This window comes from Podarcis filfolensis (assembly GCF_964270895.1).
Source record: "Podarcis filfolensis genome assembly, chromosome: 6".
Lineage (NCBI taxonomy): Eukaryota > Metazoa > Chordata > Lepidosauria > Squamata > Lacertidae > Podarcis > Podarcis filfolensis.
In genome coordinates, this window is record NC_139609.1 from 55,034,000 (window position 1) to 55,057,081 (window position 23,082).

The following is a 23,082-nucleotide window of genomic DNA, read 5'->3' on the forward strand; positions in this document are numbered from 1 at the left end:
AGTATTGCAGAGCACTTAGATCGTCTGGGGAAATTTTGGCATCAACATGCTACAGAATGTTACAGGGTGGTGATCCAACAACAGGCATTTTTCACCATTGCCCCTGAACTATGGAATGCCTTTCCTGCAGCTGTACATGGTTGCTTCAAGGCCCTCTTATTACTGAATTCCTGTTTTTGAAATACATTTTTATAATACAGTGGTACCTCGGGTTACATACGCTTCAGGTTACATACGTTTCAGGTTACAGACTCCACTAACCCAGAAATAGTACCTCGGGTTAAGAACTTTGCTTCAGGATGAGAACAGAAATTGTGCTCCGGCGGCGCAGCAGCAGCAGGAGGCCCCATTAGCTAAAGTGGTGCTTCAGGTTAAGAACAGTTTCAGGTTAAGAACGGACCTCCAGAATGAAGTACTTAACCCGAGGTACCACTGTACTGGTTTACTTTATATTGTACCGCTGTTTCATTGTTGCATTGCCACAAACCTTGAGAGAAGACTCAAGGAAAGGTTATATTTATTTAAATATAATGATTAGAAGATCTGCAAAAGGATAAGGCAATTGGATAAGTGCTGCCTGGTAAGGTTAAATCAATGTGTATGAAGAAACCATCGCTCCACCCGGCTAGTCATGGAAGCAGCCACACTCTCTGGCTTCCCAGTCAAGGACTGAGAGAAAATTGCTTAAGTGAGCTTTCCGTGTGAGAACCCAATGTGTGCACCTGGGCTCTGCTGTCTAGAGTTCAGCAAGGTGTGGATACCAGGCTGTAAATGCAATCCCAAGTACCCTCATGCTGTGAGCGATGATTCAAGAGTGCCCTGGCCAAATAATGCCTCAAGATTACCTTTAAAATGTCTTAATTTTCTTTACCTGTCTGCCCTGAATGGCAAAATGACCAAATCAACCATATGGACACAAGTGCTACCCTATTAGTGTGAAGCAGGTGAAAAAGAGGCGTTCCAACTGCCAATTAGTGATTACCTTAAAAATATATATATATCCTACCCAGCCTTGGAAAGGGTGACTAGCATAAGCCCACCTTGTACAGGGATGGAGGGCACTGTGGTGCAAAGGAAGGAGAAGAGGTGGCAGAGCAGCTCTTAATACTATGCTGGGTCACCCCTTCCCACTGGGCACTCCTGTCCACATGGGTTGAAGCCCCCCTCCCCTTGGGAAAGGCCTCCTCAAGGCAAATTCACCCCTGTGAAAGGCAGGAATGTCATTTTCGCATACCGCTTAACATACTGAGCGGATTGGAAATTATTTTGTATACATAGTATGTTTTGATGCACAGAGGCAAATGTGTGGGACTGTGTGTACAAGCATGAGGAGGGAAGCTCACGTGTGAATGTGTAAGATAGAATTCTGGGTACAGTGGTACCTTGGTTCTCGAACGGCTTGGCTCCTGAACAAATCAGCTCCCAAACGCTGCAAACATGGAAGTAAGTGTTATGGTTTGCGAACATTTTTCGGAAGCCCAACGTCCAACGTGGCTTCCGATTGAGTGCAGGAAGCTCCTGCAGCCAATTGGAAGCCACGTGTTAGTTTTTGAACCATTTCTGGAGTCAAACGGACTCCCGGAATGGATTAAGTTTGAGAACCAAGGTACCACTGTATGTGGGATTGGATGTTTGAATTGGAAATCTAGATCATCAAGAAAAAGGCATTTCTATTGGCAAGAGTGTGACCATCTATGATGGATCATCCACACAGGGTAGACCCACAGTCAACATGATGCACAGGGTTCTATCCTGTTTTGCATCAGATGTGTGGATTGTGTACTCTGTTCAGATTCGGCCACTGTTCAGCAAGACTCACATGAGCAGCACACTTTGTTTGCTTCTCACATTTGGATTTAGTACACAAGCAAGGGCCAAGAGGATCTGGAAGTTCACAGTTGCCAAACTTTTTTAAAAACAAAACCAAACCCAGACTTAAAATAAATTTTATTTTTTCATCATAATAATGAATAATAATATATTTTTAATGTACATCCTACCCATCTGGCTGTGCTTCCCCCGCCACTCTGGGCAGCTTACAGCATATATAAATAGCATCAAAATTACTGTCAGAGGCAGGTGTGGGGTAAATTACACTGGATCCTCAAAATATACCTGCAACAGAAGCCACAGATGAGACACAAAGGCCCCGTTTTGTGTCTGTCCTGCCTTTCGCTACCCCTATGGAAGACCATTTCATTTAGCATATGAAGACTGCAGATTTGGATCCTAAAACCCAAATATCGCATGGCCAGCTGCTCCAGTTCATGGAAACATCTTCGCAACTCATTCCTCCCCTTCAGCCAGAATTCTCCTCCTCTCTTTTTTAATCTAATCCTCTTTTTATTTATTTATTTTTTTATTGAGTTTTACAAGCAAGAATAATGTTATACAAATAAGTATACCTTCAGTGGCTCTGGGCTGCCTACCCCACATCCTTTCCCAGGAAACTCCCTTTTCCAACTTGGCCTGGAATGTCAGTATCAGTTGCGATGATCATAGATGAATTTGTCACAGTCACATATGCTTACCTCCACCTGGGAACTTGGGGGAGGGAGCCTCCTTCCCACACACCTTCATCTGACTTGCTTCCCAGCCTCTCAAGCAACAGTCCCTCTACTTCTTGAAAAAGATTATATCACCTTTGTCAGTCCCTCCCGGGTGCCACTAAGCACAGTGTTATGTAAATGTGGACACAATGGCTGTCCTGCAATGGTCCCAACTCTACAGATGCAATAAAGTCACTTTTTCAGCTATCCCTCTAACCTCCAGCTCATCGTTCCAAATTAATTTGCCAGCATCTGCTTCCCCTGCAGAAGCCTGATGCTCATCCATCCCAAAGCATTAGGTGATTGTGCATTCAGTCTCAACTCCCAATCTGACAGTTGGGATCCTTCATCTTCACATCCAAAGACTCTGCTCAGAGAATCATACATTTATATCTTTGTACTTTCGAGTTCAAATCCAGCTACAGAGTAACAAAGCATTGTTTCCAAAGTGAAGGGTGGTGGAAAATAAAATTGCCAGGTTAGTCCCTTTCTATTAATGTTCCCCTTTGCCAAATCTGCTCAGATGATAGTATGCACCAAAAAGAGAAGACCTATCTCATATCAAGAGCCAGTGTGGTGTAGTGGTTAAGAGCAATAGACTCGTAATCTGGGGAACCGGGTTTGCGTCTCCGCTCCTCCACATGCAGCTGCTGGGTGACTTTAGGCTAGTCACACTTCTTTGAAGTCTCTCAGCCCCACTTAACCTCACAGAGTGTTTGTTGTGGGGGAGGAAGGGAAGGAGAATGTTAGCCGCTTTGAGACTCCTTCAGGTAGTGATAAAGTGGGATATCAAATCCAAACTCTTCTTCTTCTTCATAGCAAGGCATTGCCCTGTCTTTTTCTGAGATCTGTTCCTGGAACTTAATGTTTGGTAGCTCTCTGCATTCAGGTGCCACCTGCCCTTTGGAGATCCTGCCTGGATTTGGTGAAGCTCCATAATAAAACTGCACTGACCCAGCTAGGGGTGTGGATTCCTGAGATACAATGTGAGGGGTGGTAACGCTAGCCAATAGGGTGTCATGCAATATATAGACCATAGCAATTGCACAGTCACTTATCAGAAGGCTTTCAGTCTGCATTAGATGTGTGGAAAGGCCAGCATGCACATAACAGGAGATACAGCAGAGCTACCCAGTAAGTTCTAGAATGCAACATCTGCCTGAATATTTCTGACATTATCAGACATCTGTCCTTTTCATGAAGGAAACAATGAGAATATGTTCTGTAGCTGTCATTTTAGGCTGTTGTCTAAACTCAGTTTAGGATCACCTGATGATTTGCAAGCTACAGGCTTTGAGCTCAGGAAGGTTTTTTCCTCCATTCTGCTTTGGAGAGAGTGTGAATATGATTGTAGCTCCCAAAATGTTGGGTTTCACAGAGATTCTCCCGTTTCTGCCCCACCCCCTCACCCCCTAGTGCCTTTTTGATCTCACATACTGCAATAGCCTAACTCCCTACATCAGCTATTTTCTCAGATAAAAGTCAAAAAGTGTTTTTGATACATAAAAGCAAATACAGTGTGGAAATTCAAGGTCTTTATAAGAAAAGAAAGAGATAGATTTGCTGCACTTCAGGCTCAAAATTAAAACACAAAATCCAAAAATCAGATCTGTTTCCTTAAAGACTAGTTCACCTAGCTGTTCTTTGTGTATGGTGATGATTACGAAGGACTGTTTGCCACATGGTGGCTGATTATCGGAATGATTCCCCAGGTGTCTGCAGATGTGCTGCAATTACTCATAACATCCAGTCACACATGAGACTAAATTTTACCACATCCTGGTATCCCATACTTCCAACTGATTATGAACATGATACAGTGTTCTTCAGCATATATGTTGTTGGACTACAACTTCCATCATCCCCAGCTGGTTCAGTCAATGGCCAGGGATGATGGGCGTTGTTGTGCAGCAATACCTAGAAACTCAAGATTGAAGAGGACAGAGATAAAACATCTCTAAGCTGGAATTTTACAGATCACTGGCTCCCCTGTGTAATTGCAGTTGCTCTGTAATGCATTTACAAGAAGCTACTTAGTATTATTGCACATTTTCCTAAAAATTACGGGTTGTATTCAATGTAGTGCTGTCGGGGCTCCCATCAGCACAAGAATTTCTCCTCACATAATGAAATGTTCTCTCCTCTCTTCCCTCCATGTTCCCCCTAATTCTGTTTGAGGGGTTCTCCTGATCCTCTGGAGCAGATTTGGAGGTGGTGTGGTTTATTTCTCCTCCTGGTACAAGCCACAGTTTCCAAAGACTATCCAAAAAAAATGAGCCATACATTGCAAAAAGTCATTTTGTAGTGGCTTCCCTACATAATGGTTACATGCAAAATAGCTGTGTGAATTGACTCTGACCCATTCCTAGGGTCTGCATACATTATTACACCAATCCCACTGACATATTTTCGTATGGTTCCTCATTTCTCTCTCACTGAAATATAACAAGCTGACAAATTTTCTGTCCTCACTAAAAGCCATAAAAATGGTTAGCAAAATTGCCTAAAACCCCTTCCAAAAATTATGGAAGCTGATGTGTCCGTAGAGAAATGGGGAGCCAATGTAGTACCCTCCAGATGTTGCTGTTACTCAGCTGCCATCACCCCAAGCCAACATAGCCAATGGTCAGGGACAATGGGAGCATCCAGAGGGCATCATGTTGTCTACCCCCGCTATAGGACATGCAGAAGTACACCAAATGCAGATGAGTTACAGCAGAGAAAGAGAAGATACTCAGGGCAACCATCTGCTTTGCTGAGAAGACACTCCATCAGGCACCTCCTTTCACTGCTTGCCATTCTATCAAGCTGCAGCAGAGGGAGAGAAGGGAAGCATGACTATCATCAGTTCTACTGAAAGATAATCTCTATTATGGCTTCTCTCCTCCAACCATCACTTGCCAGCATCCACTTCCTCAGGCCAGGGGCAGAGAGAGAGAGAGAGAGAGAGAGAGAGAGAGAGGACACATCTAAAACCCATGATTCTTTTGCTGCATGTACACGTGGAAGGGCATGATGTAATTAAACAAAACAGAGCTTATGTGTGATCTTTTACACACAGCAGTGCAAACGTTTTGTTCATGTTTTCAACAGTCAGAAAAATGGCATGCATGAAGCAACACTGAGAAGGGACAAGGTTATCAACACAGTACCAAGGTGAACATTTGGTCAGCCAAGGAATTCTCCTTGTGCAAATGAATGTTCTCCCCCCTCTTCTCCCTAACTATGCCCCCTGAATCTGTTCTAGGGGTTCTCCAACCCTCCAGAGCAAATGGGGGGCATGGGCCACTCATGGGGGGGGGAGAGGAGGAGGAAATCCCCTTGTGCTGGCCCAAAATGGTAGTAGAATACCATCCTTGGGGGTCAAACTAGATGAGACAATGAAGATCCCCATTCAGATCATCTGATTCTTTAATGTTTTGCAAAAAGCAGCCATGGGGGAGGAAGGCAATTTATCTTGGGTTCATGGTGCTGGAGGAGGAGAGTTTGATCCTCTTCCTCCACACAAGATTTCTCTAGTGACAGTTGCAACCCCAAAAAGTTATATTTAGCTCTTTAAAGAAAAATGACATATACACAGGCTAGACTTCTCAAGTGCTACTTGAAGGATTGCTGCATGTATTGGGCTGGAGGCACTGGTCCTTCTCAAGACATTCCCTATCTGGAGCAACAGGGTCACAATTTCTATCAAAGGACTGTTACACTTTACTTTGCCTTCCCTCCTCCTCAAATTGCAGAAGCATCTCTGTTCTGTACACCCTCCTTTGCCTCCAGTTTATGAACTAATATAGAGTTTCCTTTAATAGCAGTGCAAGGCACCAATTTAACTGAATCAGTTTCAGATTGGAGAGTATTTGACAATGACGGCAATTTTGTGTTTGCCCACCAGTTGGGATGCTTGGGATAAAATTCTCAAACTTAAACCATCAATTTGAGTCTCAGCACGATTAGCCGAAGCAGCAATATCTGAAGATTTTATTTTATTTTATTTTAAAATGAGTTTTAAGGAAAAGAAGCAACAGTGCACCATAGCTGGGTCTCTGGGGTACAAATTCTGAGTATGGATGTGAAGTCAAGGAGATCTAAGGCCATACGCTCTCTGCACCGCTTCATCCCAATGATGAACAATGGTCAAGCAATCCCCAGTTGCCACCTCCCTTTTCTGATGAGTGTTTATCTCTCTTTTTTGGAGTCACGAGCCTTTCAGATCAATACGATGTCTGGCAGATCCTCAAAATCTTCACTGAAGAACCCCAAGGGCATCTTTGTTGCTTTCTAAACAGCAGCTCCCAAAATATCTGCTCACTAAACTGAAGTAATATAAAGAAAACTGCTTGCGAGAGCCTAGATGTCCCTGTCAATAAAAACAAGAAGCTGTTGATCAGCCACAGACTCGATGGCAGAATCAAGAAACAAAAATAAGCCCAAACACGTTTAGCAAAGGAAAAAGAAAACTAGAACACTCTCTTCTTGTTCCCCACAAGAATCTGTCGTCTGCATCCTGCTACTAGACACCACTACTCAAACTAATTTGGGTTCCTATTAGGGATGCAATGTGGTTTTTAATAAACAACACAAAATTCCTCAGAGCTAGAAAAGTGTTACAAATCAAGCAATGGTTTATTAACAATTACTGCAGCTTTGCAAATTAGAGGGAGGTTGGTATTTTATTTTTATTTTTTTGCATAAGTTGTTGTACTGGTTACAGAGAGTGCAATGAAATATTTCTGTGTTTTGAACAGCCTAACATCAAATACGAAGAGCAAGCTGGTCAGGACTTGATGGGAATCTTACTTTTGACTACATGTGCACTGCACAACGTTGTTATTACCAACACACACTTTCAACAACAACAAAAAGAAAACATCATAGAGGCACCCTCGGTCGAACCACTGGCAGGTGTCTCCAAAAAATTTTACACAGCACTTGGGAAGACAGGCAAACTAATGCCAGTGTACTGGAAGAAGCAAATATCAAAGCAATGATTCTTCAACATCAACTTTGTTGGACTGGTCACGTTGTTCAGATGTCTGATTATCGTCTTTCAACTACTCTATTCTGAACTTAAAAATGGAAAGTGTAATGCTGGTGGTCAACAAAAGAGGTTTAAAGACTCTCTGAAGGCAAATCTAAAATAATGTAGTACAAACACCAACAATTGGGCAACACTGGCCTGCAAACCTGGAGAACAGCCTTTACCAAAGATGTCATGGACTTTGAAGACACTCAAATTCAGAACGCAAGGGAGAAACTTGCTAAGAGGAAAGCATGTTTGGCAAACTCTCACCGTGATCAACTCCCACCTGGAAACATATGTCCCCTCTGTGGAAGGACGTTTGGATCGAGAATTGGCCTCCACAGTCACTTATGGACTCACTGTTAAGACCGTGTTCATGGAAGACAATCTTACTTGGCTACGAGTGATTGCCAAAGAAGAAGAAGAAACTAAGAAATCAACTAACGTTTTGAAAATTGCATGTCTGCTATTGTACATAAAATGTCCAAAATATGCAATGCTACATTTCGTTGAGATGGAAAGATCCACCTCAGAAATAATGATGGCTTTTCACATCCTATCACTTAGACAGCACCTCTCCGTTAGTTAGATGGTTGTTGAGTAACAAATTGAGCTTTTTCCGCAATCAGTTATCCTGGGATAACAACCCTGTGATCTCTTTGCAACATCTGTTTTTGTTTCATTTGTTTGTTTTTATGTAATTATGAAGTTAGACTGAAGTGAGAAGTCTGTTTGCTCTCCTTGGGCAGGCAGCTTTGTGGGCGGGCACTGCGACTCCCCTATGAACCGGCCTATTGCTGGCTGGATTGTACTCCTGCCACCAAATTGGCCAGTGGTGGCAGGTATGTAGGGCATGGTGCCAACTGACCAGTATCGATGCTTGGCACCAACCCAGGGGAAGGATAAATACCTGGCCAGCAGGGCCTTTCATACTCTCTCTTACCAGTTTTCCTGCCCACCCTCCCTCAAATTAGGGTTTTTTTACCAACAGTACGACTCTGCTATGGACAATGTCAGTCTCCAGATTCAGGGGCCGGGCAGGAATTTTTCCCATTTGGCAAATCGGCTCCGCCATTTGGGTTTTCGCCTAGCTCATAGCAATCGCCACAACTTTATAAGGCAAATAGGCATTAGATAACCCTAGTCTTGGTTGGTGGGGAGGTTGTAACCTCTGCCTGCCCCTCCATGGGTAAGGGTATCCCATTAAAAGGATCTGGGAGGAGTGGCTCCTGTCCAATGCTCAGACAGGGGCTAGGGCCATACCACTCCTCCAATGGGGACTGCTTGGGAGATGCCCCAATTTGACGTAGGTCATAGGGCGCGCACGCAAACACGTGCGCACACGCACACACACCCTGCTGGCTGCATCCTTAGAAACACTCCCGGCAGACAGGCAGGAGTGACATGCGCCATTGCTTACCTCAATGTCAATGGCCAAATCTTTCACATCTGTAACCAATAAAGTTTTGGCTTTATTTGATCCCCAAACCCCAATAAACTGTGCGTTGTCTAGTTATTTGCACCTTGGAGAATAGGGTGGTCGCAGGGCCTCACAATGCAAAAACAAAACCCAAAAGAACCTGCAACCTTGGCAAGATCAGGAGTTCTTGGCTTACCTCTTTCATCGCATGATAAGGCATGGAAAATAGCAAATGGGTTGAAATATGGGCCACAACTTTATTTGTTCACATGTCTCATCTACAACATTATTAACTAGTTAAAGCCAGCCTTCCCAAATTCAGTGCAGGAATACTTAGTACCAAGACAAGGACTAGGAACTGTCATTCCCACCAGCCAACATGGCTAGCTAGCCCCATTCTGGATCCAATCATGGAATCAATCACATAACTGAGATTTGCTCTTGAATGCACGCATATGTAAACGTTGGGAAGAGGAGATCTGGTGTTAGCATCCTCACTCAGGAGGAATAGGGAAACTCTTCTTGGCAGTTGTGAGGATGCTTCTTGGGAGCGAGGATGCTAACACCAGATCTTCATGGGCCTGACAGTCTTAGGTTGTTGCTTAGGGTATAATTCATCACTCTTGACATCTCAAAGTGCTCTCCAGTGCCCACAAAGTGTCTTCATCCCTTGAAGCTGTGCTGAACCTGCTGTGATGTATTTATATGAGAAAAGTCTCAGTCCAACTGAAGCCAATACTTAAAACCTTCACTAATGTGGCAGTGCCGTGTAGGCAAAACCAGCTCTCTCCCTGCAGCCAGATTAGGAAAAGGATCAAAATAAAAATTAAAAAATCATAACTGTCAGCAACTGGCTAATCCTTCACTGCCCAAAATCAGGTGAGGAGTGGAGTATCACAGTGGCTAGAGGTGCACTGGGAGTCATGAATGGTCAAGCAGGAGGAGATGGGAGGCAAAATCCATGTTCATAAGGCAGACTGGGGAGTGTAATACCTTGGGATGGTGGAGTTCATAATTCTAGAAAGGAACACAGTGGCCTGTGATTGATCATGAATTGTATTTCTCTTTTTCTAAAGCATGTTTCAAACACCCATGAATTCAGAAACAACAGACTGGGTCAGATCAGGGTTGCAAACTGAGTACCATACAATGGGCAAATAATACAGTTTAGTAAAAGGGACACACACACACACACACACACAAATTAGTACAGTACATCCACTGTAGAGCATTTTTTTAATGGGATCAACCAAATATTGATCAAGGTTTCGTGATCTTCAGAACTTTTTCTCCAGCTGGATGTTAAAACTGGGAGGAAGGATGGAGAGAGAAAGAGAGAGAGAGAGAGAGAGAGAGAGAGAGAGAGAGAGAGAGAGAGAACAGGCTGGTGCTGGCAGGATGTTAGAGCCACAAACTATGCAATTTGCAACACTTAAAATGAAGTGCTGTAAGAGTTATACAGATTTAATTAGATTAGCCTCTGCTAGATTCTAACCAGATTTCAACACAGAGGACTGTTGGGACAAGGAAACTATAATAACTGAGCATTTCCCCCTCCCACTTCCACTCATCTATATAATCAATCAGCTACTCAGATCCCTCACTATATAAATGGAACACACCTTTTAAGTCCAGGCATTGCCATGGCATGTACACCATCATCAGTATCTGGGCTCTCTGCATTTTTTCGAAGCCAGGGAAAATGGGATGAGGGAAGGTGTTCCAGATATGGCTCTGAAACAGCTGATCCCAAAACAATTAATAATTTCATGCTTTATTTTATGCAGACCTTAGGTTCACAAAGAAGATGGGGTTGATTTAATTAGAATTTCTGCCATCAAGCCATTTGGTTTGAGCTTTTAATTAGGGTAGCATAAGAAAAGAAAGGAAAAAAACCCTGTAAGGGCTGCCAGAACAAGGTGATGTTGCTTTTAATTGATGGCTTCTGGCCTTTTTAATCAGGTATTCTTTGGCACAGCACCCCCCACCCCCCCACCTCACAAAAGAAAAACAGATTATTTACAGTCAGGAAGGAAGGGACAGGCAGAAAGCTAGCTTACAGATAGCTGTGCTGTAATTGCTTTCACAAATCTTCCATTTACTGACTAATACATAGGGATTCGGGTCAACTTGGTCTCATAACCCTAAAGAAAAGTCTACATAGACTAGAGATGTTCCTGAAGAAGAGCAAACAGAACACCCACATGCTTTCTTGGTCTATATTGTTTAACCTGCCTAATTCAGTGCTCTAGTTGGCTAAAATCAAAATTTACATACTATCCAGGAAAGGGTTAAACCCCTGCACTCCTTTGCTCAAAGTGGCACCTTCATGCCGTTGCTGTGAATTTATGAGTCTATTAATGAGTTCTGTATACCAGATATTCCAACTCAGAAAAACATACATATGCTCATGTCGTCTCCAAAATCACTTTTTCCCATGACCTTCAATAATTTGTTGTTGGCTTTTTTCTTTCTCTGTACATCATCAACCCCCAAATCAAATCTCATTCAGAAATTTCTATCAAGAGGAAGGATTTATCCAAATAGTCAAGGATGCCTGTAATCCTATACCCACTTGCTTGGGAATAAGTCTCACTGAAATCAAAGGAGATTGCTTCTGAGAAGACATGCGCATGTTTGCACTGATTTGAAAACAACAGCATGGTATAAAATCCACCCATATATGAAAGGAGACCTGGTGCCAGAAGGAGACCTGGTGCAATGGTGTGGTGAGCTTCTTTTTAAAATAAGATGAGGCTAAGTATTTACCATACTTTTCCGTCTAAAAGACGCCCCCATGTATAAGACGCCCCCCTATTTGGGGGGACTCAAATTTAAGAAAATGGGGGGAGATGGCACAGAGTTGTTGAGCTTTTTTACGGAGGATTGCCCAGAGTTGTTGATCCTTTTTTGGGGGGGGTTACCTGGAGCATCAGCCGACCAACACCACCCATTGAAGCAGCACCCAATAACATGCACAATAGCTGCTGACAGCCACGGCAGCAACCAACCAAATGTCCACCCTATGCACTATCCATGTATAAGACGACCCCCACTTTTTAGCATGGTTTTTCATGAAAAAAACATAGTCTTATCCATGGAAAAGTATGGTACTCGAGCACATGCAAACTTCAAATAACTCAATGAAACTGTAGTGGGTTGTTGTTGTTTTTAAAGGGCATCAGGGAGCAATCCTAACCTCAGCCGCCCAAGCTGGTGGCGTTACAAAATGGGTTTAAAAACCCATTGGTGATACAGGGGAAGACAGCAGAAATCTTCAGAGACATACCAAAACAACTGTTGGATTTAAGAACAATATACAAGGACCTGGCAAGATTATTAAGAAACAACACAATCCCCTACAGGTGGGAATTTCCCCAAGGACTATCTTTTAATTTGAAAGGGAAGAAGGTGAGAATCAGAACAGCAGAAGAGCAAGAAAAATTCCTAAACGACTACGGGGAGGACCTTCGAAAAGGGACAGCAGGTACCTGGCCACCCCCCACGTCAGACACAAAAGATCCACCTCCAGACATAGACGATAAGGGAGACAATCCCATTGGCTAACAAGTGGATCCAGGATGTCTCTGCAGCTTTTTAGTTGGAATATTCATGGTGCAAATTCCCCTGAAAAAAGGAAAAGGATTTTCCATATTTTGAGGAAAGAACAACTAGACGTCATTTGTCTCCAGGAAACCCACGTGACTAGGCTCCACAGAAGAGTGCTAATAAACAAGCGACTAGGCCAAGAATTTATTTCATCAGCTAAAGAAAAGAAAAGGGGAGTCGTGATATATGCAAAGGAGAGCCTAGCACCAAAATTTGTGTTTAAAGATGAACAAGGAAGAATTCTGGCGATTGAGATACAATCACAAGGACAAAAATTTTTGATAATTGGAATTTATGCACCAAATGAGGGGAAATCTGAATTTTATGGGAAGCTGCATGAGACAATGCTGGACCACATGGACTATAACAACATCATTCTGATGGGAGATATGAATGGGGTTGTCTCCACACACATGGATAAGTCACAAAACCAAAATGTGACTAAAGATGGCAGACTACCAAAGACCTTTTTTGAACTCACAGACAATATGGATTTGATTGACATTTGGAGGACAAAGAACCCCTTAGGTAGAGAGGGAACATTCTTTTCTGAAGCCCACCTATCCTGGACAAGAATCGACCAAATCTGGATATCTGGAGGACTGGCACCTAAGACCAAAAAAGTAGAGATCTGCCCTAAAACTTGCTCCGACCATAACCCCTTGAAAATGGACTTGAGACTTACACCAGCTGGATCCTTCAGATGGAGAATGAATGACGCATTGTTTAGAGACCAGGAGATAGTGAAGAAGGCCCAAAAGACGATGAAAGACTACTTCGAATTGAATTTGAACACGTCGGTGGAAAAAAAAACAATCTGGGACGCAAGTAAAGCTGTCATGAGAGGGTTTCTGATACAGCAGAATTCTATTAAGAAAAAACTCTGGAATGGTAAAAAGGACAAGATTTTGGAAAGGATAAAAGACGGAGAGAAAAAGTTGAGACTAAATCCAAAATCAAAAGAAGTTTTGAGAGAAATAAAATTCCATCAAGCACAATATGCTAAATTGATAAACCAAGAAGTTGAATGGAAAATTAAACAGATGAAACAAAGATCATTTGAATCCGCAAATAAATGTGGGAAGCTGCTTTCATGGCAGCTGAAAAAGAGACAAAAACTGAACTTTGTTACCAATCTAGAGGTTGAAGGAGAATGTATTCAGAAACCAGAGGAAATTAGAAAGTGTTTCCAGAGATATTTTAAAAAATTGTTTTCCCAAGGACCCCAAGTGGAGACTGAAATAAATAATTTTTTAAAAAGCTATGGCCTACAAAAATTAACACAAGATAAACAAACTGACCTGAATTATAAAATAACCCAACAGGAAATCGAAAATGCCATTCAGCACATGCAACTAGGCAAATCTCCGGGCCCAGATGGACTTACCTCCAAATACTATAAGACATTAAAGGAATACCTGACCCAGCCATTGATGGAGGTATGCAACCAAATCATGGAAGGGAAGGGGGCACCAGAATCGTGGAAAGAGGCATTCATCACTTTGATACCAAAACTGGAATCTGAAAAGACTCAACTTAAGAATTACCGTCCCATCTCACTCCTAAATGTGGATTACAAGATTTTTGCTGACATTTTGGCAAATAGATTGAAAAAAGTTTTAAATGGAGTTATTCATAAAGACCAAGCAGGCTTTCTCCCTGGTAGGCATCTGTCAGACAATACTAGGAACATCGTCGATGTTCTGGAACTTCTACAGACAAATTTGAATACGAAAGCAGTATTGATATTTGTGGACGCGGAGAAGGCCTTTGACAATATATCTTGGAAATTTATGAAGAAGAATTTGGAAGGGATGGGAGTGGGAAGGGCGTTCCAAAATGGTATAGATACAATATATTCAGAACAAAAGGCTAAATTGATAGTAAACAATGTGGTGACAGAAGAGTTTAAAATTGAAAAGGGAACACGACAGGGGTGCCCCCTATCACCCTTGCTATTTATTTCTGTCCTGGAGGTTTTGCTAAATTTGATTAGGAAGGATCAGCGGGTGGAAGGAATACAGGTCGGAGGAAAACAATATAAACTGAAGGCCTTTGCAGATGACTTGGTTTTGACATTACAGGAGCCGGTGTCCAGTACAAAAAGAGTATTGGAACTAATTTCTGAGTTTGGTCGGGTGGCGGGATTTAAGTTAAACAAACAAAAAACTAAGGTCTTGGCAAAAAACTTGACATCTTTAGAAATAGATGGGTTTCAGAGGGAAACAGAACTAAATGTTGTTAATAAAGTGAAATACCTGGGGGTTAACTTGACTGGGAAAAATTTGAATCTGTTTAAAGACAATTATGAAAAATGTTGGTCTGAAATCAAAAAGGATCTAGAAATCTGGTCAAAATTGAAACTTTCCTTGTTGGGAAGAATTGCAGCAGTAAAGATGAATGTATTGCCAAAAATGCTGTTTCTGTTTCAGACCCTACAGATCGTGGACAGAGTGGAATGTTTTGGAAAGTGGCAGAGGGACATTATGAAGTTTGTCTGGCAGGGCAAAAAGCCCCGAATAAAATTTAAAATATTAACAGATGCAAAGGAAAGAGGGGGTTTTGCCCTGCCGGACTTAAGGTTGTACTATGAAGCTGCATCCCTCTGCTGGCTGAAAGATTGGTTTTTGCTAGAAAACACTGATGTCCTAGATCTGGAAGGGTTCAATAATGCTTTTGGGTGGCATGCATATTTGTGGTACGACAAGGTAAAGTCTCATAAGTTGTTTAAAAACCATATTGTAAGGAAATCTCTGTTTTCTGTCTGGACTAAATACAAGGACTTATTCGAAAATAAGACTCCGAGGTGGTTATCACCGATGGAGGCTAAAGCCATAAAAACACTTAATATGGGGGGTGGCTGGGCAAAATACTGTGAAATAATAGAAAGAGTGGGTGACACTTGGAAGTTGCAGAGCTTCGAAAAATTGAAAGGGAAGGTGCGAGACTGGTTTCATTATGCCCAAATTTTAGAGATTTTTAAAAAAGATAAAAAAATTGGTTTCCAGGTGGAAAAATCAAAATTAGAACTAGAATTGCTTGAACCTAAGACGAAAGTGCTTTCAAGAATGTACAACTTGTTGCTTAAATGGAATACTCAAGATGAGACAGTTAAATCAGCCATGATAAAATGGGCTCAAGATATTGGATACAACATTATGTTTGAGGACTGGGAAAGGTTATGGACCACCGGTTTGAAATTTACGGCATGTAGTGCCTTAAAGGAAAATATTATGAAAATGATGTACAGGTGGTACATGACCCCAGTCAAACTTGCAAAGATATATCATTTGTCTGATAATAAATGTTGGAAATGTAAGGAGGCTGAAGGAACCTTTTACCACCTCTGGTGGACATGCCCGAGGGTGAAGGCCTTCTGGGAATTGATTTATAACGAGTTGAAAAAGGTATTTAAGTATACCTTTCATAAGAAACCAGAGGCCTTCCTCTTGGGCATTGTGGGCCAGAGGATACCCAAGAAAGACAGAACCTTCTTTTTATATGCAACGACCGCAGCAAGAATTCTCATAGCTAAATACTGGAAGGCACAGGAGCTACCCACACTGGAAGAATGGCACACACAACTGATGGACTATATGCAACTAGCCGAAATGACTGGCAGAATCCGAGACCTGGGAGAAGAGGCTGTGGAAGAGGACTGGAAAAAATTCAAGGACTATTTACAAAAACATTATAAGATATATGAATGTTAAAAATTTGCTAAGGTTTGAGGTAAATAGGCTTCAGTATTGAAATTCGGAGACGATAGAAACAAAGTTAATGATTGAGAAAGTTTTAATTTCAGAGTGAATAACTAGACGAAAATACAAAAACACAGGAAACAAGGTACTAATTTGCTGTTTACATTTATTATAAAGAATGCAGGGATGGAGGGGATGGGGAAGTCCAGTGGATGATGGAAAAAGATGTTGAAAGATGAATTTTTTTCTTGCTTAATCTCTTTTTTTTTTCTGTAAAACTGCTTTTGTTGTGTTATTGATGATGGATTCAGATTCTGGAAAAAAAGCAATAAAAAATATTTAAAAAAAAAAAAAAAAATAAAAGACGCCCCCATGTATAAGACGCCCCCCTATTTGGGGGGACTCAAATTTAAGAAAATGGGGGGAGATGGCACAGAGTTGTTGAGCTTTTTTACGGAGGATTGCCCAGAGTTGTTGATCCTTTTTTGGGGGGGGTTACCTGGAGCATCAGCCGACCAACACCACCCATTGAAGCAGCACCCAATAACATGCACAATAGCTGCTGACAGCCACGGCAGCAACCAACCAAATGTCCACCCTATGCACTATCCATGTATAAGACGACCCCCACTTTTTAGCATGGTTTTTCATGAAAAAAACATAGTCTTATCCATGGAAAAGTATGGTACTCGAGCACATGCAAACTTCAAATAACTCAATGAAACTGTAGTGGGTTGTTGTTGTTTTTAAAGGGCATCAGGGAGCAATCCTAACCTCAGCCGCCCAAGCTGGTGGCGTTACAAAATGGCAGCGCCACTGCCCCATCCACACAGCGGCCAGAGCAGAAAAAGGGGGCAGGCAGATAGCTGCACTAGCTTGGAGCTGGTGTGGCAACTGGGCCTGGATTAGTTCCAATATGAACACTTGTTGGCAGTGGGACCAGCTTTGGAGCCAATGGATCCCAGGAAGGATAAGCCCCGAATGCCTTGCCACCCCCTGGAAAGCAAAGTCCTGTTTTGAGGATTTCTGCTGCCAGTGGTTGTAATCCAGATCCCACCAATCCCACTTCTGCCCACCTACGCTGGCAGGGCAGATGTGGCATAACATAAAATTGGCTGCCATGATCCAAAAGATCAGAAAAAGAAGCAGGAGCACAAAATGGTCCAGGCATGTCACTGTATCAGTGAGGGAGGCAAAGCACCTACCACTGGGCTCCTTCACAGAAGGAAGCTCTTTGCGCCTCTCCTGTGTTCAGAGTGGGGTGTGTAATCCTGGAATCCAGTGAAATGTGGGCATGTTTAATAAAGTGTGTTCCATGCTGCAGGAGAAGACAAGCTAGTGCAAATCGGAACTGAGAATAAAGAGCAAACAGCCTCTCGTACATTGTGGGTTTTCAATACAAATACAAAGTACTAGCATCTTCTCTGGCACCCATGGGCACCAGGTTGGTTGCCCTTAAACAGACTTGAGTGGTAAGGTATATCTGGAGTGTATCTGGCCCAATGTGGTTTTTTTAGGAGCAAAGGAAGATGAATGATAAGTGTGGAAGAAGAGAAGAGGCTGCTGAGCCGGTGTGGCTGCTTCGAAAAGCTAACAAAGGACTGGAGAGTTTTGATGCAAGCTCAGAGGAATTACAAAAGATAAGAGAAGCGAAAGCAAGGGAGGGGAAGGAGAGAGACAGAAGGGGAAAGGGGGAGAGGAAACAAGATTCTCAAATCAGCACTTGTCCTATTTCATAAGCAAAATGTAGATCAATAAATTACACTCACTTTTCAAGATTTAACATGCTGACTCCATAACCTTGTCAAGTGTGATACATCAGCCAAGGAAGCAGGATGCCAAGCCAGGAAAATGAGCAGGGTTTGAGGAGAAACACATGGGGAGAAGAACAAGGGAGAAAGGAAACCCCTGTTACCAAGATGGCCTGCCATCTCTTAGGAGAGAAACCCAGCTTCGCTTTCTGTTCTGTAAATAACTATACTACAGAAGATATTAAAATAACCAAGGGTACAAGGCAGGGATGCCCACTGTCGCCATTATTATTCATTATGGTGCTGGAAGTTTTGCTAAAATCAGTAAGAAAAAATGAAGATATAAAAGGGGTGTTTATAGGGAAAAATGAATACAAAGTTAAAGCATTCGCGGATGACTTGGTAATGACAGTAGAAGAACCAGTGGAAAGTATTGAAAGAATCTTAGAAGAAATAGAACAATTTGGACGAGTTGCAGGATTCTATCTCAACAAAAAAAAGATGAAAATTATGGCTAAAAACATGAATCAAGAATTAATTGAGGAAATACAACAAAGGACAGAGATAGAAGTGGTGAACAAAGTGAAGTATTTAGGAATATGGTTAACCCCCAAGAACACTGATTTGTTTCAAAACAATTATTTACCTATGTGGAACCAAATAAAAAGGGATTTGGAGGTGTGGGGAAGACTGAAATTGTCCTTTTGGGGGAGAATATCTATGATAAAAATGAGTGTGCTACCAAAGATGTTATTCCTTTTCCAATCACTGCCAATAATCAAGGGGGCATCAACTTTTAAAGAATGGCAAAAAATAATTTCAAGATATATCTGGCAGGGTAAAAAGCCAAGGATTCAGTTTAAGTTATTAACAGATGCAAAAGAAAGAGGTGGCTTCGCCCTGCCAGATTTGAAATTATATTATGAAGCATCATGCCTCTGTTGGATAAAGGAATGGATTAAATTAGAGAATGGAGAGCTGTTAGATTTAGAAGGATTTGATAACAGATTTGGTTGGCATGCTTATCTATGGTATGAGAAGAAAAAAATTCACAAAGGTTTCGAAAACCATATCTTCCGAAGATCATTGATAGAGGTGTGGGAGAGGTATAAAAACTTGTTGGAACCTAGACTCCCCCATTGGATTTCACCACTAGAAGTGATGAGTGTGGGAAAAAAAATATGAGGGGGAGGTGGATAACATATGGAGAATTGGTAACAAGAGGGGGGGGGAATGGAAAATGAAAACTTATGAAGAGGTGAAAGAATCTGTTTACGACTGGTTACATTACTTTCATATTAATGAAATGTTTAAAAAAGATTGTAAAATGTATGGGTATGAAGGTAAAGAATCAAAATTCCAAGTGGAGGTATTGAATAATGAGTATAAAAATCTGTCTAAAATGTATAAAATGTTGCTGGAGTGGCATACAAAAGATGAAGAGGTAAAAGCAGTAATGATACACTGGGCAAGAGACTTTGGTTATAATATACAGTATGATGAAATTATGGAATGAAAGGTGCCGGAGGCGGCGCCATCGGTAATGGCGGATTCCCTCCAGCTGTGAGGGAACAGCTCCACGGGAATCGGGTCTAGCCGCAACGGCGACGCGGGGACCCCTTAGAAAACTACAGGCGGGAGAAGCCTGTGTTCGTGGGACTCAGCGGGCACCTTCAGCGCCCCCCCTATTTGCGAGGGAACCCCACAAGGGGTCCTGGAGCGAAACGGGGAGTTAGGCGCGGTGCTGAGAGCCAACTGCTTCTTCCGTGGAGCGAAGCCGCACAGCTGTTGCCGGAGAGCGCTGACCTTTTTCCTGGGACAATTCAGCTAACAAACAACTACCCGTGAGTAGGTCAAGTTCAAAGACCAGGGAATTTAAGGAAAAAGAGGATTAATTTGGCACTGAAACGGGAAGGTGCAAACAGGAAGTCCGCCTTCCTTTTTGTATATAGATCAAAGCTCAATATGGAAAAATATAGAAAAAGCTCAATATGGAGGCCAAATGGCCGAAATATTGGGAAATATTGGAACAAGAAGGAGATAAATTGAAATTGCAGAGTTTTGAGAAATTAAAAGATAAAGTGTGAGACTGGCTTCATTATTATCAAATAAGAGAGGCCTATAATTTGGACAAAAAAATTGGCTTCCAGGTGGAAAAATCAAAATTGGAAACAGAATTGTTAGATCCCAAAACTAAGATACTTTCAAGAATGTATAACTTGCTGTTAAAATGGAATACGCAGGATGAAACGGTTAAATCTGCTATGATTAAATGGGCACAAGATATTGGTCATAACATTATGTTTGCTGACTGGGAACAGTTGTGGACCACCGGTATGAAATTTACGGCATGTAATGCCTTAAGAGAGAATATTATGAAAATGATATACAGGTGGTACATGACACCAGTCAAGCTTGCAAAAATATATCATTTGCCCGATAACAAATGTTGGAAATGTAAAGAAAATGAAGGTACATTCTTTCACCTTTGGTGGACGTGCCCAAAGATTAAGGCTTTCTGGGAGATGATCTATAATGAAATGAAAAAGGAATTTAAATATACCTTCCTGAAGAAACCAGAGGCCTTTCTCCTGAGCATAGTCGGCCAATTGGTGCCAAAGAAGGATAGAACTTTCTTTATGTATGCAACAACAGCAGCAAGAATACTCATTGCAAAGTATTGGAAGACACAAGATTTGCCCACCCTGGAAGAGTGGCAGATGAAGGTGATGGACTATATGGAATTGGCGGAAATGACTGGCAGAATCCGAGACCTGGGAGAAGAGTTGGTGGAAGAAGATTGGAAGAAATTTAAAGACTATCTGCAGAAACACTGTAAAATTAATGAATGTTAAAAATGATGTTGGATTGAAAATAAGTGGCATTAGCAACAAAGTTAATGAGAATATGCAAAAATGAATTGATAATGGATGAAAATATAGAGTTATAATATGTTAAGATACAGAGTTAAGATAAACGAAAGAGGGTAAGGATTTGCTGATTTGATTATTTAAATGGGAATACAAAAAGGGGAGGTGTGAGGAGGTCAAGGAAACAAGCTAATGAGTTTAAAGTTACAAAAAATGGATTTGCTTTTAATTCTTTTTTATCTATCCGTTTTTTGTATTTTGTATTTTTATTTTTATTTTTTATTTTTTATGTATTTTTGTATGTTATCTTTTTTCATCTTTTTCTTTTCATATGTTTTTTTGTATTCTGTAAACCTATGTTTTTGTAAAATTTCAATAAATATTTTATACAAAAAAAAAAAATTTACGGCATGTACTGCGTTGAAAGAAAATGTAATGAAAATGTTCTACAGATGGTATATAACGCCAGTTAAACTGGCCAAAATGTATAAAACATGCAATAAGTGTTGGAAATGTAAAGAAAAAGAAGGTACTTTCTATCATATGTGGTGGGAGTGTAAAAGGGTGAAAGACTTCTGGGAAATGATATGCAATGAATTGAAAAAGGTGTTGAAATATACGTTCGTTAAAAAACCAGAGGCCTTTCTATTAGGAATGGTAGGAAACGAAATTAATAAGAGAGACTGTAAACTGTTTCAATATGCAGTGACTGCCACAAGGATACTTCTGGCCCAAAGATGGAAACAGGAAGAAATTCCAACAGTGGAAGAATGGAGAAGGAAATTGACTGAATATGCAGAATTGGACAAATTGACTGGGAAGATTCGATATCAGAAAGACCAAAAGTTTATCGAGAACTGGGGGAAATTTACAGAATATCTGAAAAATATATGTGATGTACAGACAACGCTTGTTGGTTTTGAAGAGACTCTGTGAGATAGTAAGAAATATTGCAAAAAAGAAAGTAAGAGGAAAAGGAGTTGGGAAAGGCAATATCATGTTTAGAAATGTGTCAATAAATAGAAATTTTACGAAAGATTGACAGAGAAACTGAGGGAAGTCAAAAATTGAAGAATGAGTGCAAAATAATTTGTTGATTGTATAAAATTTGTTTGGAAAATGAATAAAAATTATTTTTTTAAAAAAAAGGAGAGAAACCCAGCTTAATCTGTTCTTGAGGGTTTCGGTTCCCTTGGAGTCCCTGAAGTACAGCCAGGCTGCATAAGCTCCACACATTTAAAGAACATGGCTTCCCCCAAAGAATCCTGGGAGTTGTGGTTTGTTAAGGGTGCTGTGAATTATAGCTCTGCGTGAGGTAAACTACAGTTCCTGGGAAATGAGTTTTAAATATACATAGCCATAGTTCCTTTTTATCTCCTCTTCCTCTTCTTTTACATCCTCTCCCTTTTCCTGTCCTCCCACTAAATGGAGGCAATTTTCAGCCTTTCTGAGGGCACGAGGAATGATTTCCTTAACAAATTTCCCAAGAGAAAGTGGAAGAGGAGAAAATATGGGTGTCAGTTCCACTTGGCTCAGGGTGACTGGGCATCTGTAGCTTTCAATGGCATAATTATCTACTACTGCTAGGACTACTGCTGTTTTTGCTATTACTGCTGCCACTACTTCATTTATCAGTTCCCTTTCCAGTGAACTATCATACATTTTTTAATATATAAAAACCCCCAAAGCAATAAATCAGAGCAGTTCCCAACAGCGGTGCAAAAGTAGAAAATCCAAAGTTCAGCTCCCAGCCTGCATATATATATATATATATATATATATATATATATATATATATGCATACATACACACACACACACAGAGAGAGAGAGAGAGAGAGAGAGAGAGAGAGCATACAGGATTCATGGAAGCAAAAGTACACCTCCCCAATAAAGATCCACAACTCAATAATTCATTCACAATTGGCTTTTGTGTAATGACCCACAACCTGGGTCAGTGTGTATTGCCTTGGATCCACTATTGGTCTCATCCACTCAATCTGCCACAGCCTGGCATCACATGTAAGAGAAGTCCCTAACTCACTGAGGGTTTGAAACCTATTGGCTACCTCTCACTTGGTTTAGCTGACCAGTCAAAACCATTTCCCAAGGTGTGGCCACTGCTGAATGCTGACAGCTTCTAGGTGCTACTGGTGAGAGCTAAGG

The 23,082-nt window shown here is 41.4% G+C and overlaps 1 protein-coding gene across 2 annotated transcripts in view; it reads right to left on the reverse strand.

Moving 5' to 3' along the window:
• Nucleotides 1-23,082, reverse strand: part of GRM4 (glutamate metabotropic receptor 4) — a 307,680-nt gene that overhangs the window by 175,196 nt on the left and 109,402 nt on the right. Inside the window, exon 2 of one of the 2 annotated variants that reach the window (XM_083617973.1) lies at nt 18,066-18,096. The exons of the other annotated variant lie outside the window; for it this stretch is intronic. The gene's annotated coding sequence lies outside the window, so the exon portion shown is untranslated. The remainder of the gene's footprint in view (nt 1-18,065; nt 18,097-23,082) is intronic. 2 annotated transcript variants of the gene reach the window in all.